Source organism: Camelus ferus, chromosome 12, assembly GCF_009834535.1.
Source record: "Camelus ferus isolate YT-003-E chromosome 12, BCGSAC_Cfer_1.0, whole genome shotgun sequence".
Lineage (NCBI taxonomy): Eukaryota > Metazoa > Chordata > Mammalia > Artiodactyla > Camelidae > Camelus > Camelus ferus.
In genome coordinates this window covers 38691476-38709541 of record NC_045707.1, presented here as the reverse complement: position 1 = coordinate 38709541, position 18066 = coordinate 38691476, and the positions used below count along the sequence as shown (strand labels likewise).

Below are 18066 nucleotides of genomic sequence, written 5' to 3'. Positions count from 1 at the left end.
TTTATTTAAACCCTATTCTTCTATTCCCTATTAAACCCTATTCCCACCCCTATTCTTCCCAATTAGACTGGCCAATAAATTTCATCGCTCAAGCTAGTCTTAGTGGTGTTCGTCCTAACATCTGTTTTTTAAATAATGTAATTTGGGAGTACTAGGAATTATCTTACTACAAGTGCGTGCCATGGACTACATATCACCAACCTGCACTGAGGAAAACATGTTTATTTTTATTTATCCTTCATTTTATCCAGGTAATGAGCAGCCAGTTATTCTGATGCTTGCATACTGACAAGGTCTATTAGCTCCCTAAAGACTCCTTAAACTTTCTTCCTTTAAAGAAATCACTTAGAATAACTGATTACAATAAAAATACTCTGTGGCTGATTTTAAATAGGTAATGTACATATATGCCACTAAAAAAAAAAGCTGGTTGCTCTATATTGTTATTTAGCCTAGAATAAATAAAAACAAGTAAAAATTTTAAAAATAAGTGAATAGAATTGGGCAAAGTTTCCACTGGTTTAAGGTGCTTCAAGTAAAGAATGCCAGTGGAGATATTTATGGGTCACTCTTTAGCCAAATCTGGTACCAACATAGCTGAGAAGAAACAATATCTCTAAAAGTTTGTATAGTGAATTAGGTTTAAATTCTCAATTCCCTTTGTAAGTTATAAAGCAACCCATCTCCAGGAAAAAAAGAATCCACTACTTTATTCACTAATGGCCAGTATTTGCACAAAACAAGAGAATGGTCACATTTGGGGAAGCAGTATAAAAGCACACTGGCGTGGGAGTTGGGAGTAGTGTTAGAGCGTGTGCTTATTAGCAGGCATGAGATCCTGGGTTCAATCCCCAGTACCTCCATTAAAAAGAAGGCACGGGGGGAGGGCCTCCAAAGATAGTGGTTCCATTTTTTTAAGCTTGGTAGTAGATACCTAAGTGTTTATTGTTCTTTAAAATTATTCATTACATTACATGAGTGCTTCAGTATGAGTGATACTGTGACAGATTTTACTATTAATCCCAGTTATTGCTTTCCTCCTACAAGAGGATTATTATCTCTACCTCTTATCATGTTACTTGCAGGGAGGATTATACTTCCTCATCTCCACTGACATCAGGGTTGGTCGTATGACTCATGATGGCCAATGGAATGAGAGCAGCGGTAACATCTACAGAGACAGTGATTCAGCTTTGCCTTCTCCTCCCTCTGTCATGAGAATGACATGTCCTAGGTAAGTGCTGCTTCTTCAGACTGGGTCCTGGGACAAATAGAACATGCAGACCCGAAGCTACTGCAGCCAGTATGCAGCAACCTACAGGCAACACGTAATATGAGCAAGAAATAAAGCTTTGCCACTGACAGACACTGAGAGTTTAAAATCGCTTACAACCCACAGCATGACCTAACAAAAGCTAACCAAAAAAGTATGTATTTTAAAAAGAAGTCTGAGAATAGGAAAAAGAATATGTATGTGTATAACTGAATCACTATGCTGTACACCAGAAACTACTATAACATTGTAAATCAAAAAATTTTTAAAAATAAAAATAAAAAGTAGTCTGACCTACAGATTCCCACCTATGTTAGTTTAGGAGAGTCTCTCTGATATACTAAGCACTTAAGGGTTGTGTCTATGGTTAAAGAGTTTTAAAACAGTGGTTTCTAAACATTTAGATCTCATTAACTCAGTCAAATTTCCACCCAAATTTGACCAAGTTAAAAATAACCTTTCCCTTAAAAATAAGTGTACATTTTAACATGAAAATGTAGGAAGGACAAAATCTTGGACTAAAAACTTTCCACTGAACACATTTAGATTTATGAAGAACTCACTCTACGTTCCCTGTAAAAGCGTTGTCACGGGCCAGCATTAATCCACAGAGTCATGTCAGGGAATCACTGACTTAAAGGAAAATAAACTAATACCAGACAATCCTTATGAATTCAACTTTAGTTACAAAAACAAAAACCTTAATGCTAAAGTTGCTAATTTTTAAAAATTAAGAAAAAGAAGTGTATGTGTGTTGATTTACTAAATCAGTATCTTGTAGAAAATCTGCGGGTTGTGCTGAAGGAGGGATTCTGTTCCATTGCAAAGGTTAAATGATACAATTGAAAAACTTAGCAGAGCTGTGAGTTAGCAGGCTTAAGTCAAGCCTCATTACTAAGAAAGGCAATAAATGGAAGTTTAATACTTTGTTATCTTCTCATAACCAAAACAAAAAGATTATCACATGCAGTCAAAAATCCGTTATCAGGTGGGTATTTTACATTTGTATAAACACATAAAACCACAGCACTTTCACACACATATATACATACACAAAATGACCTAGAAGTCAAGTCATATTATGGTGATTATGTATTCTGAGCTTTGCCACTCTGCAAGTGTGCATTCTGCTCCTTCTATTTCCTCTTTGAGTCTCTGTCTTCTGTGTTTCTGTTTGCTAGTAAGAGATATAGACAGTTACCAAACAGGATGTACTATGTGGTCAGCTAAATCAGCTTTCAGAGAAGTCACGCCAAACAAAACTAGACCTTAGCTGATATTGTACAAATTATTTTCTTTTCTTTTAAAAAGTTTTGGTACATTCTTTTGAATAATACCCAGTGAGCTCTAAATTGTTTAACTGTAAATTGGTTCATACAGAAGGACTGTGTCTATTTAATTTACTTTTTGCAGAACTCCCAAATCAGGCTGACTTTATGGCAGCTTAGTTTTCTTCAACTATTTTCATTTAAAGAATGAAACCTGTATAAATGTAAATCCTCACCAATTTCAATGATTAACTCTTTCCATTTAAACAAAAACGGTTTTTAAAGTCTCAGTAGCCTTTTAGGTATCAGTTTCATCATCTGAACGCCTCAGCTTCTTCATTTCATACCCCAAACTCCTTTTTCCTGAAGAATTTACCATCACATCACTTTTCTCGGCACATATCCCAAACAGCTCTTAAACAGTCATCCTTCCAGTCTTTTCATGTTCACTCTGATGCCCCTTTCTGCCATCCTGTCTGCTGTGACTTGGCTGCCAAACCCTTCTCCCTCAAGAACTCAACAGAACCCACAAGGACATCCTAGTCCCATTTATGCGGATCACAGACCTTGACTACTAAACCATCAGAGCTAGCTCTACAGCTATTACTAAAATCATTCCTCCTTTTTAACCCTTTGACTTCACTATTCTCACTAGGCTCCCTACATTGCTTATTTTGGGTTCCTAACTGTTTTAAACTGACTCACTGCCTTCTATTAGATTTCTTAAACCAGTTAATTATTACCTTTTATTCTTCTCTAAGTTTCCTTTATTCAATCAGATTTCCTTTATTCAGCACTTCTACATTTTCTACCAAAGTGTTCCTAACGTCTGGGAACTTCCACCTCATTCAAAAGGTCACACTAAAAGTTTACTACCTCAAAGAAATCTACCCAAATTAATGTAGGATTAAGGGTACAGAGAGGGAAAAAAACAGTAAAAATTAAATGCCCAAAACAGTTAGCAATTTTCCTATCACTTACAGCAAAAAAAAAATTTTAATGGGAAGTATCCATTTGGATATCTAGCAATTCTCACATAGCAAAGATGACATCTTGTTTTTCCTATGATATTTAATATATCACATGACCCTCAAAAGTTAAAAATCAATATGGCACTGTAAAAGAAATCTCCAGAATTCCAAATGCACCATTGCTGCTCAGCAGAAGTATAATTCATGCTATCCATTAAAAATGTGTAACTAGAAAGAAAGGAAAAAAAGGGTACAGACGTCTCCTGTAGCTAACCAAGGAAAAAGGACTATCCCAAAGCAACAATTCTAAAGAATCAAGGTATGTCCAGTCAGTAACTATCCCACAAACTTCATAAGGTGTAAGTCCAAACAACAGCTGAAGTATAGTAATATACATATCTTGTCCCACAATTTTTATACTTGTTTATTAGCTCATTTAAAAGTACTTGGAAACTGAAATACAAAAAATGCTACCTCACAAATACTGTCCTCCTTGATTAAAAAGCTCACATCTAAAGTGGAATGAAACTATCTTCTCCCCCACTCCTTTTTTTGTTGTGGCTGAAATGCATAGACTTAGCTTCTAAAACAAAAAATATCTTGACTTCTTTGGCTTAAACTGGTAACTGTCTACTTAAATTGAATTTAAGCACTCACATAGCTTGCATTTAGGTAAAAAGTGGTGACATCAAACTTTCTTGGTTGGGTAGTCCTGATATTCTGTAACAAACACAAAAGCTCGAGAAATCACGGGCATGATTCAGCTACTGATATCCTAAAGCTAGCTGATTCCACAAAACATCGCTCATTTCTAAGCCTGACCACTGATAGAAAAGAGTAACATCATAAAATTTATCCATCCTAAAATTTCTATCTGCCTGAAAGACAGCTAAACATTTGTAAAGAATTTGTTTGAGCCCAGAGAAATAAGTGGGTATAATAAATCTTCTGTAATAAATCCTCAATACATCTGATACATTTTCACATATTGAAATATAGGGAAGTCATTCTGGCTTACACATTAGTTAACTTGAATTTTATGCTAACTGAAAAACAGCCTGTTTGCAGCATATCAAACATACATTGTACATCTGCTTTAATTATTAAAATAAAGGGTATACTGACCAGAAGTAAACAAAGTCCTTATTAAAAACAAAGATTCAATGCCCCTCTTGCCAGGATGCCAATGCTGTTCCTCCTATAATGATAAGACTCCCTTCCCAGGTGTCACGGCCATACTGACTCACTGGTCTTTTTTTTTTTTTTTTTTTTTGAAAACTTTAAAGAAATATATCCCTGACTTTGACAATGTTTCTTTGTTCTGACAAGACATAAAACTGTGCTGGAAGCCATGCTTCTCGGGAACAGTGCCTCAGAGTAATCTGGGAACCCAGCTTCTGGGCTAGACCTCAATTTGGCCCAAATAAAACTCTTTCCTATTTTTATTACTGTTTATTGATTATTTATTTTGATACATCTCAAATAATTTTTCAGAGGAAACCAGATCCAGACAACTGATTTTGTTTTCAGAATCATAACCCTCAATCCCACTTGAAAAAAAAAGTATTTTTTAAAAGAATGTTTATTTGGAAGAAGGATATATCTAAAATAAGCCAATGAGTCAACTAAAACACAGTTAAACCATTTCTGCTTATTGAGAAAATGCTGACAGAATACACACGGTATATGTCCAAAGAACTAAGTGTAGTGCATAAACAAACTACAGTTCATTCTACCAGGTGCTATCAGTTAGATTATATTTAGCCCCTATCAAACCAACTGAAAAGTGAAAAAAAATCAATTATTTAACTCAGTATTCTGACTAAATTAATAACAATACATAAATAGTTTTATAATACAGGAAGAACACAATTACTAACAATATCAGTTAGTACTACTGTTTGAAACAACTCAGTGAATGTGGCTAAATTGCAAAGGAGTTAAATGAGAGGACTCTGTTCTGAAGCCAAGAAACTGCCTTTAAACAACAACAAAAATATATTTCTCACAGTGTCTTCAACATTTCTTACGTGGATCTTATTCAAAAAAGCTACCAAACACACAATGACTCTCTTCTGCAATTAGCTTGCAACTGACATTCATTAATTTCCTGCAAACTGCTGGGGAGAAATCACCTCCCTCATCCCTATATAAAGACGCATGAAACTTTATTTAGAATTTATATCTACAGAAAGCCTTGCTACTGAAAATGGTATTTTTCTTTAATAAAGACTGAGTCTTTATTAAAGAAATAAAAGACTTTTATTTTACTTAAGCAACAAAAAAACTTACAGCTACATCTGAAACTCAAATCTATGATGGATTTATTCATCTTAATATTATACTCCTAGTTTTATTTTCTCTGGTACTGGTTTTGTAACTTTTTTCTTAAACCAATACTTCTTGTAGATATTGTCTTTTATAAAAAGACTAACACTTTTGTATAAAAGATACTGCACATAAATAATATATTTCCTTACTGGTTTCTCTGGTACTTATAAATCTGAAATACCTAAATTTAGAAACTAGGTAACTAGAGTTCATCAGTATTTTAAAAATACAGAGTAATTATTATTCAGAACTCACTAAAAAGTATACTTTCATATTTTAAGCCTTAATACATCTTTATATTCTTAGAGAGAATTCAGTTTTTTAAATGTGAGCACACTTCTGGGACCTACCTAAAATACACACTTTACTCTTTGTATAATTCAACTGACAACTAAAAACAAAAGCTTTCAGAATTGTAAAGTGCAGAAAGGTTGCCAATGTGTCAAAGTTTAAAAGAAAAAAATCTAAGGAAAGGGAAAAATGATTTGCCAATGTAAGGTTCCCATTCTTCTACATTTTAAGACCCCATGATTTTCATGGTGATTCCATTCCAAATATTTACTTAGAGCATTTCAATTCATCCAGGGACCCTTCTTTTTTCCCTGCCCCGGAGGTGAAGCAAACATCATGATAACACCCTGATCAAAAGGCCACACTATAAATTACATTACCTTCCACTAGGTAATGAAACAGGACAGCTCCCACACTGAGCGAGGTCTTCCTCAGGTGGCAGCCTAACATTACCTTCCCTCACTGGGACACGTTCACAATGGCACCAGCCAGGGAAATGAAGCTGATCTTCTACCTCCCCCAAACTGTATTTTCCCTCAGTCCTACTCCCTGGTACACAGAGCTATGAAGTCAGCTTAAGTTACAAACTCACTACAAGAGATTCTCTGCAGATTAGGTGAACCACAGGTACACAGTGTCCTGTTACTCAACCATCTTGGCATCAAACTGAAACAGTGACCTAACTCTTTCAGTATCTTTACTCTCTGCAATCAAGTCTCTGCTCTACCCTTTGGTCACAACTGCGGACTTTTTATTCAAATATCAGTTTAAAAAAAAAAAAAAAGGAGCCCTTCCCTGAAGGGCTCAAGTCCAACTTGAAGTTCAAACTAGAACTATGCTCAAACTCACCCCAAAATGAACTTGGTTGCCACATATTTGGTCTTTGCTCATAAAAATATCCTGACTACCCTTCTTTCTCAAGCTCATGTAAAACAATGCTTCTAATGTCCACTGGCATAGTATTCTCTTTTATTGTTTTTCTGTTTTTCATAAAAGCAATATGTATCCAATGCTTGAAAAAAAAAAAAGCCAAGGACAAACAAAAATTGTTTATTCTGGAAACTCACCATCCAGAGATAATCACTGATGATGTATTAGTGTATATGATAGCTTTACTATATTTTTCTCTATATATATTCAAAATAAAAATAGACTCATATTATACACCCTGTTTTGCATTCTCTCTGCATTTCATAAAAAATCAAAAATGAGTTTATCAGTATTCTACAGTTATTTTTAATGGCGACTTACAACTTCCTCTTATTAAAACTCCCAGGAACTCTAAAATTTTTCCTTTCTTTCCTACTTCTCCCCCTCCACAATTCCCCAATAAGAACACAACCAAAAGGCAACAGCCTTCACTCAATTAACATAAACCTAAACACTTCCAAACAACTAACATTCTGCTGTATTCATAGCCATGATTTCACTTACATCTTATATTCGTTAGATGACTGTGAATAAATAACTGTATCCGCCCCATCAAGCTCCAAGGCAGGGTGAGACTGCCACCAAGATTATGGTGTGTCTCATCCATCCACCACATATAATTCAAAACAATAATTACTCCAAACAAAATAAGAGTCACAAAAAAGTACAACTTTTCCTAGAAAGAGTACTTCACTGTTTCTTTAAAAATTACAAAACATTAACAGATGGTCAACAGGCACATGAAAAGTGCTCAACATCGCTAACAGAGAAATGCAAACCAAAACCACAATGAGGTGCCACTTCACACCTGTCAGAATGGCTATTATCAAAAAGTCTACAAATAATAAATGCTGGAAAGGGTGTGGAGAAAAGGGAACCCTCCTACACTGTTGGCTTGAATGTAAATTGGTGCAGCTCTGATGGAGAAGAGTATAAGGGTTTCTTAAAAAACTAAAAATAGAGCTACCATATGATCCAGCAATCCCACTCCTGGGTATATATTCAGAAAAGACAAAAACTGTAATTCGAAAAGATACATGCACCCCAATGATCATAGCAGCACTATTTATAATAGTCAAGACATGGAAACAACCCAAATGCCCATAAACAGACCACTGTCTTAAGAAGAGGTGGTATATATATACAACAGACTATTACTCAGTCATTAAAAAGAATAAAATACTGCCATTTGTAGCAACATGGATGGACATAGAGAATATTATACTTAATGAATTAAGTCAGAGATAAACAAATCATATGGTATCACTTATATGTGGAATCTAAAAAAATAATACAAATGAATCTATATACAAAACAGAAACAGACTCACAGACATGAAAACAGATTTATAGTTACCAAAGGGGAAAGGGAAGAGGGAAGGGATAAATTAGGAGTATGGGATTAACAGATACAAACTACTACACAAAAGATAGATAAGCAACAAGGATTTACTGCATAGCACAGGGAACTATATTCAATATCCTATAATAAACTATGATGGAAAAGAATCTGAAATATATATATATATACAGAAGTGAAAAAAAATTACAAAACATTAAATTACTAAAATTTTCCCCCTCTTTTGGTGCCCTCTTGCTAATGCTCAAACACATGCTTGGATTGTCTATTAAACACTGGCCCCAGGGACTGAGAAAAGAATAGGTTTTGTTCTAAGGAATAATACAAGTTTAAACTCAGATGAAAAAATCTACACACAATCAAAATCCCATACCTGAGTACACAGATTTCAGTCAAACACATTTTGAAAAGGAGAATATTAACTGCCTGTTCAAACCTGTATTATTCATGTGGAATCACGGGCAAATGTTTTATGCTATGTTTGAAACTGTACAAAGCTTATCAAGATATTTGAATGTTTTCATTAGATGAATAAATCAATAACATGATTTGCATTGAGTGATTTGGGGGGGAATTTCAAGTGACTTATTCAGCAAATCTTCACACTTCAATTAAAAGAGATGATTTGCTTTCAAAAAATTAAATGTGAAGAAGTGTCAACACACTAAGATACTGATAGCGTCTGGGCTGGGCTCTAACATCAAACTGCTTTGGCTTAAATTCTGACTTCCACTAGCTACGGGACTTATGCCTCTATACTCGCTTCCTCATGAAAAACTATCTTCTCCATTGGATTATTGTGAGGATTAAATGACTTCATACATGCAATGTGCTTAGGACAATGTACTGGACCTTCAATAAATATTAGCTAATTATCGCTGTTCTCATCATTATTATTATACATTTTCATAGAAGGCTCAAAATCTAACTTCCCATCTCTTTCTCCCTTTACTAAGGAATATACTAGCCCATACAATTACAGAAATGTTATACATTGCTGTATTAAACCCCTGGCTTATACTTTTCAGATCAACTATCTTGTTCTACTCTTCTCCAAAAATAAACTGAAGTTTAATATTTACATTTTATACAACATACTGATCCTACTTTTAATTAAAGTGTCAGATTGCTACAAAGTACTGTGTGTGTGTATATATATATACAGTATATATATATATACACTGACTGGTATATACACACACCAAACAGTATGTATGTATACTAAACAACACAGGTTTTCAGGAAACCACAATGTTTTAAAAGGAACAAAGAAAATGAAAGCTGGACTAGGAAGTAGCTCTAACAGTGCTGTTAAATTTAAATATCACATTTACTGTATTTTTTAAATTTTAAAAAGATATCTAAACAACATTTTTACAATTTACAAATAAAACAGATGACCTTAAGCCATTACTTTAAAGTTTATTCTGGACTAGAGAACTAAGATTACTCACCAGAATGTGAAGCATTACAAAGAGAATCATGAGTTTGGGGTTATTCTGAAACCTTACAATTCAGAAATGCCATAGTACAAGAATTTTCTGATTTTTTTAAAAAAGAGAATTAGAATGTTACTATAAAAAACCTTTATTGTTTGTTATCTAAAAGAGGAAAGTAGCAGATAAAATGAAAATAGACCAGGCTTTAGACTCTGGGCCTACTTATTAATTTTGCTTTCTTGATCACAGATAAACAGTCTGCTTTAAATCCCAAGGGAATAGACCAGCTAATAAGGGAAAGGATTTACTTCCCCACTAAACATTCTCTGGCCCTATTACTTTCCTGTATTGTTTATTCTTATCTTACCAGGGATAAGAATAGCTTATCAAAACGTCACTCTCAGACTAAAAAACACTTCTTCACAGAACGAGAGTCTAATCCATAAGGCCTCCAAAATATTTAAAAACTTAAACTCAAAAGAAAGGAGAACAGTCACCCATTCTATAGAACATCAAAACCACTTAGAGCAAAAAGAATAGACTTCATTTGTCTGTACTTATATAATCTTTTCTAAAAACCTAGAAGATAGACATGTTTCTATGCTACAGTTTGGGAAACTGAGTCTCAGAGAGGTTAAGTAATATGCCCAAGTTATAAAGTCAGTTTAGATAAAGATACAGGACTCAAATCCACGACTTTCTGACTAACCAGCTAATGATAAAGAAGAAACTACAGGCATCCTCTGTACACCAGTGTGAGTGGCCACGGGAGACAAGGAGTCCAGGACCAAGGTCCTTCCAGTGCTCTCTCCCAACTCCATTTGTGCCCAACAGTGGAATCCAGTCAGTTGGATCTGGGTTGTTTTGAACACCGTTGACTGCTCAAGAATGAAAACTAAGTCCTAAGTCTCCTCTCTAATTCACAGGTGAATTACCTTCTGCATTATTTTCTTACTACTCAATAAAAAAGACCGGAAATGTACCCATATAATCAACTACCCTTTTTATAAGTGCCATATAAAATAGTGTAGACGAGACCACATATATCTTCAGTATCCGCCCCTCAAATGCTCTTACTTTATAATACATAACTGCACTTATTTACATGAAGGTCACCCTCTACTAGTCTATGAGCTTTTGATACAAAATTCTGTATACTCCCCACTCAGTAATTAGTCAAAAGGTAGGTGGTGTCCACTAAATACACCTAGAAAGAAGGCGTGAACGAAAACAATAACAAGTCAAACCTTAAAGAACAAGTAACATTTAGAGAGATGGGAAAAAAAGAAGAGTAGGTGCATTCTAACAAGGTGGCTGGCAGGCAGGCAGGCAGAAAACTGCTGGGGAAATGAATAAATAGGTCTCAGTAGAACAGTCCTGTCACCAAACAGCAAAATGGTAAACTGGAGAAGATCTGGAATTCCTAAGAGGGTTAAGACTTCATTTTCTAAATAAGGCTAATTGTTTTTGAATACCTATTTTGAATGCAGAGGAATTCCTTGTTTAAACTAAACCCTGTGTGAAATCCCAATACAGACAACAGGTAAAAAGCAAAGCAGTCCAGGATGAACCACCACTCAGTCCCCACCTCACCTAATCTGAAAAGACCCCAACGCCCCTCCTTGGAGCACAGTTTGAAAATCACTGGGTTAGAAAAAAGGCCTGGAAGGACAGATACCAAGAAGTTCAGAGCACTGACCTCTGGAGAACCCGCTTGGCCTAGATTGGAGAAGTAGGGTAACGAAGGACTTGAAATACTATTTCCACTTTTTAAATTCTGTATATTTTTATATTATTTGAACTTCTATTTATATTGAGCACTCTTTACTTTTTAACTTAAAAAGTAGTAAGAAACTACTGCTCTAAAAAAGTATTTTTAATGGTTAAATGTCTTCAAGTCGATTGCCATATTTTAATGAATCACATCCTTATAGCAGGACACTTTCTTGTGTAAATTACACCGCACTGAAAACGAGCATCTTTGTGCATAAAACTTTCCCATATTTAGAATTACTTCCTTAGGATAAATTTATACAAGTTAACGGTTTCAATTTAAGTTCTATAATGCACGGCTTAAAATAGGACTCTGTAGAACATAAAAAACACAAAATTCAAAAGCCGTCCTATACTAGCAACATTTGATTCTAGTGTTCATGTTTAAGATACATAAAATCCAATTTACAAAACTAATTAACAAAGTTTCCACATCTCAAAAATGTATTAAGAAGAAATCTGAATCAGAACTTGAAATCTCTCTACCTTTCATGAATTTTTCGTAACTTCTCTTGCCACTTATCAAAACCATACACTGAAAGAATTTTCCTTCACAGTTGGGTTTCACAATCTAATTCTGTGAAGTCACAATACTGTGACAGAACAATCATTCTCTGGCAACAAACTGACATCATTAAATTCTTATTTGTAAGGTCTATGGGGTATATGGATGTTCTATTTTTTACTTCTTCTAAGACCAAAATATTTTCTGCTGCCTCTCCATTAAGCTCATATGATTGACACATTTTAATCTAATTTTTCCTCTTTGTCCCCAGCCATCTTTGTAAAACCACCTTTTGGAGAATGTTCAGAGAATCCTATCAATTCAAACAAAATATAAATGGCTGCTGGATTGCCTCCTCCTGTGAACAATTTGTTACGGCTTTGTACTCCTTAGGAGAAACCCCAAAGTGAGAAAGTCTTGTTCTTTTTGTTATTTCTACTATTGTTTTAATATAACAAGAGTACTTTTTGTTAAATTATCTTTTAAGTAAATGGGATTCTATTACTAATGATTCCAACTATGGAAAAAGAATTTCTAGTAAAATCTTTTACTTTTTCCAAAAGCAAGTTTTGCTAGAAACATCCAGGTTATTTCTACGTCTATGTAACAGCTCTAATAGTAACGGTATTTAGACTCTTATCAACAAAGATTTTCTTAGTCTGTGCTGGGTACCAGGCACTAAGCTAAATGCCAGAGATTCGACGTGAATGAGAGAGAAGGAAGGTCTGCTCTCGCAGATTTTTCTGGTCTTGGTGCAAAGGCACTTTGGCAAACCGTCAATCTTTGTGAAATGAGAGGTTCCACTACCAAAAATAGTAGAAATATTTTTTAGAAAAAGAGACCGGAACCAGATTTTGGAATACCTATGACACTGGGCCAAGGAATGTGAAGTTTATATTCAAGTAGAGAAAAACCATGTACTCAAGGGATCTTTAGAAAATATTAATCAGGCCCTGATTAAAACTTTTCAATGGCTTCTCATTTCCTCTAAGATAAATTCAAAATCTCTAAAAAAGGTTAACTAAATCTTGCATCATCATCATCATCCCCACTGAACCAAGATCTGTGGTCACATTGTACTTTTTCTCTGTTTCGTCTATTGCAGGGATTTTCAAACTTTAAATGTCACAATCTAGTAAGTATCTACGTGTGACAGACTTTTTTTCTATTTTATTTCATTTTAAAAACATGCAAGTCACAACACTAAATTGGTTTTACAGTCTCCGGGTAGGTGCCCGCAATTTGAAAAATATCACTTTAGTATCACACTCTCTCACTTCTTAGCCTTTCCACATGTTCTTTTTGCCTGAACACTTCACTCATCCCATTTTCTGGCTACTTCCTATTCTACTTTGTGACCTTAGCTCTCAGACATCATCTCCCTGATTCTCTTAGATTAGTTTCCCCTCCTCTGTGGTCCCAAACACTCAGTGCTTTCTAAGATTTTTTAAGCTTTATTGTAGCTGTACATGTACTAATTGTCTTTCTAGGCTGTAAATTCCATGACTGCCAGGACCCACTCTTGTTCACTGCTGAATCTGAGAGCCTAGCTCAGTGCCCATTAATATATTAGGCACTCAACAAATGTTTGAGGAGTAAAACAAGTGTGCCCTTGAATCAACTATATATTTAACCATACAATGAAATAATCACCAACTTAAAAATTGTTAAGAGGTTTAGCTATTTCCAAGGAAAATGTATTCTCAGTTCCAGTTTTATAAATGGTGATTAAGTTCCTAAGCCAGCCTACAAAACACTATTACCCACAACATACTTAACTGATGAGAAGACAGGTCCTTATTTACCTCTCGGCAAGGACAACAGAACTTCCACTCCTCTAGGTAGGAGAAAACAGGATTAAGGGACACTTTGCTTTTTTTCTACCCCATCAGTTCCTCCTATAGCAAAGTGACATATCTAATGGCTGTGATAAGAATAAAGGTCAATATTCCAGACAGGCTCCACCCCTGAGCTCTCACTGGCTCTCCTGGACTTGTATGCCTTCAAGAAGAGAAACCCTTCCTTTCCATTCTAACTCCCTTGAGGTAATCTCTCTGAGACAGGATTTTCCCTCCCTACAGAGGAGACCTGCAGTTTTTTTAGGTGCTCTAGAGTCATCTGGGTAGACAAATTAAGGAACAGATTCAGCATGGGTCTCAGCTAAATTCTCCAATCCAGTTTTGCAAGAAATGAACATTAAACCCTATTATAATCTTCATCTGGCTTCTTGAATCTGATCTCAATTTGCAGAGTCTGGAGAAGAGAGGTAATCAGCCCACTGAAAAGCTCCATGAGGAACAACAGTAATCCCAGTCTGCTTTCTGGGTCCTAGGAGAAGAGAAGCACAGAGGAACAAGGTGGAACAAAAGGGAAGAGGAATGGAATGAAGGAGTAGAGGGTTTCTCCCACTTTTCCTATTTTGAATTTTTCTTGGGCAAAAATATCTAAACAAGTTGAATCTGTCTTCGTGTCCTACAGCCTTCCCTTCCAAACTGTTTCTCACGCTTGCTTTATCTTCCAGACCCATTATGCTGCCCAAAGAGCCCCATTTTCAATACTTACACTTTTAGAAATAGAGCAAGTTTCCCCCAAACCTCCAAAATGTTCCATGACCGCATACCACTTACCTCTCCTATCTCCCAAGTCAAAACTCCCATTTCCTCAGTGCAACTGGTCAGGAGGAAAGCAAACTGATTAAACCCATTAACATTAAGATAAAATAACTGGCTGACAGTATAGCCTTTGAACCCTACTAGAGATATATACATTTTTTATTTTACACACACACACACAAACACACACATTTTTAAGTCATAGAAATCTAACCACAGTAATTTCAGAGAAAAGATGAGGGGTGCCTAAAAGTCCTACCATAAAAGAGGCAGGTCCACTCTGACCGGCATTTCCCAGGGACCATGTCCCCAAAGTTGTTCACACATTGCCCCCAACTTTCGGTCCTTAAGTGACACTAAAAACTCCAGGGGGCAGAGAAAGCCAACTTGGGAAAGCATCTGTAGCTACAGGATATTTGCACATTCACTGGGTAAGTCAGTAACAATCAGCATTAGGCTGGATAGGTTATATTTTCAGTATGTTTGATAATCATTCTATTAGCTAAAACAAAAACAGTCAGGTTATACATTGGAATCATTACCTCATTCTACTAATGAAGTCAATGAGGCATAAAAGGGTTAAATAATGTTTCCATTGTTTAAAGTTCAGTGAATTGAAGAGCGGGATTGGGCTGCTCTTCATACACTTTCAATCAGTTGTTTATCCACTAATTCCATACGGAATTCTTTAATTTTATTTTCCATAACATTTCTAAAATTTAGCAGTATACTTCTGAACAGTCATATTAGAGTAAAAAAAAAATGAGCCCAAATTCTTGGGAGGCAAGCATCATGTCTTTTTCAGTGATTTTGTATCAAACACCTGAGACTAATGCTGAATTTTTCTGCACTCAAATTAACCACGAAATACAGCATTCATTCAGGTGCAAGTGGCTCTTAACTTCAGCGCCATGAAAAATATTTGCTACCACAATATTGATACAGTTATAATAAAGACCATACCAACTTAGGATAACAAGATCTTCCACTTTGCCTGAAAAGCATATGAAGTTTTAATTGGGTAATTGGTATTTGCTATTTTTTATTGGTTTGCTTAGCTAGTCACCAAAATAAAGTATTTGTGTACTTAAAGTGATAATTGGGACTTTTCAAACCAAGCACAGAATGAAAATGCTAACTTCATATGGTCTCTCTTGACTCTGGTCATGAATCCACCTTTTATGGCTTTTCTCAAAATACCATAAAGGGTAAAGGGGCAGTAAGATGCCCAACAACTGACAGGGTATTCTGCAACATTTAAATGGCACTTACTCACTTTCCCCAAGTAGAAGCATTATGTTGCTTGGTATCAGATTGGTTGGCTTTTTTAGTCAGTGCTAGCCCCCCAAACGTAGAATTTGTTTTCTATAAATGAACGATATAACTCAACAGTAAAAAAACAAATAACCCAATTAAAACACAGGCAAAAGATCTGAGTAAACATTTCACCAAAGAAGATGTACAAATGGCCAATAAGTACATGAAAAAACGCTCAACATGATTAGTCATAAAAGAAATGCAAAGCAATACTACTTCACACCTACCACAATGTCTGTAATAAAAATTAGCCAACAGTCAATAACAAGTGTTGATGAGAACGTGGAAAAACTGGAAGCCTCATCCACTGATGAGAATGTAAAACAGTGCGGCTACCTTGGAAAAGTTTGACAGTCCCTGAAAAAGTTAAACATACAGACCCAAAAGAATTGAAATCATATGCCCACAGAAAAACTTGTTCACTAAATGTTCATAGCTGCATTATTCACAATGGCCAAAAAATGGAAACATTCTTAATATCCATCAACTGAAAACATATAAACAAAATGTGATATTGTGGTACAGCAATACAATGGAATACTATCTGGCCATAAAAAAGAATGCAGTACTACAGCGTGGGTGAACCTTGAAAACATCATACTATGGAAAGGAAGCCAGACACAAAAAGCCACATATTGTATAATTCCACTTATATGAATTTTCCAGAATAAGCAAACCCACAGAGAGGGAAAGGAGACCGACGAGTGGTGGCCAGGGCGTGGGATAAGGCGGGGAATGAGAAGTAACTGCTGATGTGCACAGGTTTTCCTTTGGGGGCTTGGAAAATGTTCTGGATAGTTGTGACAGTTGCAAAACTTGGTGAAAATACTAAAGGCTACGCCTTAAAAGGATGAATTTCACAGTATGTTAAGTGTGTGTGTGTGTGTGTGTGTGTGTGTGTGTGTGTGTGTATAAAATATTGCTCACTTACAGAAAGATTACATATACAGGTAACATACCTGTAAGTGTAACGTTATATACATAACCTTCTATAAATCAACGTTTGGGGTCTTCTGCTGAGCTATACTTCACATATACAAAAGAATGAAAGAATATGGTGACACGGAGCAAAAGTCGAGCCCTGAAGCCGTGGATCTGGGGTGTGCCCCAGCCTGCCTCGCAGCGTCTCCATCCGTGCTCACCTTCCACCCATCGCTCAGCCACCACCCGCCGTCTGGCCCAGTGTCAGGGCCCGGGACAGCACACCCGCGGCTGCCCGGCTCCGGTGCGGGCGCCCAGGGCCAGCCTGCCCTCCCGCCCGAGGTGGGGCCGGCGCGGCGGGCCGGGCTCCGGCGCTGCCCGCGGGCCGGGCGCAGACACGGCGGCTCGGGCGGGCCCCGTCGCTCGGCCGCTGCCCTGGCCCCGGCCTCTCCCGCGCCCCGGCAGCCGGGTTCCGAGCCCGGTCCCGCCGCACCTCCCTCTAGTACCTGGGATGCGCCCGAACACGGCGCCGCAGCCAAAGCGGAGACTTCCCCTCCATTATCACCTGCCCCGGAGCGCGGTGTGAGGAGAGCGGACCCCGCCTTCTCAGACGCGACCGAGGACCCGGGGCGGGGGACAGAGGGAGCATTCACCTAGTCCCCCCGCGGAGGCGGCGGCGGCGGCGGCGGCTGCCGGGAGCCCGCGGCTCGTTCCCCTCAGGCGCCTCCTCGCGCCGTCGCGGCCCCGCGTTGACAGCCCGGAGCCAGCTCCCGCCGCCCGCTCGCTCTCCAACGCCCGCCCCGCCCAGCCCGGTGCTGCCACCCTGCGCAGGCGCAGCCGCGCCGCCGCCCGAGGGAAATCAGCGCCTGGTGATGTGGCCGCGGGGGCGGCGACCTGGAGCGCCAGCGCCGCCCCCTCCCGGACCCTTGGCCGCACCCTGACCCAAGCCGGCTGGGAACCCGATGGAGCAGGGCAAGAGGGAAATTTTCAAGGGAGCCTACTTAACAGAGAAGGGCTGTGGCCTTCCTTGTTCCGCAGCCCACTCCGTCCCCACCGACCTACGCACATCCACATCG

The 18066-nt window shown here is 37.5% G+C and overlaps 1 protein-coding gene across 6 annotated transcripts in view; it reads right to left on the bottom strand.

The window, feature by feature from the left end:
- The window catches only part of SLC41A2 (solute carrier family 41 member 2), a 104382-nt gene extending 86615 nt beyond the window's left edge, over nucleotides 1–17767 (bottom strand). Inside the window, exon 1 of one of the 6 annotated variants that reach the window (XM_032493445.1) lies at nucleotides 17497–17767. The gene's annotated coding sequence lies outside the window, so the exon portion shown is untranslated. Of the gene's footprint in view, nucleotides 1–2325; nucleotides 2431–6514; nucleotides 7058–14767; nucleotides 14921–17496 lie in introns of those variants that run through there. The other 5 variants (XM_032493448.1, XM_032493446.1, XM_032493450.1 and 2 more) reach the window with 5 other exon arrangements.
- Between the last annotated feature and the right edge of the window lie 299 nt (nucleotides 17768–18066).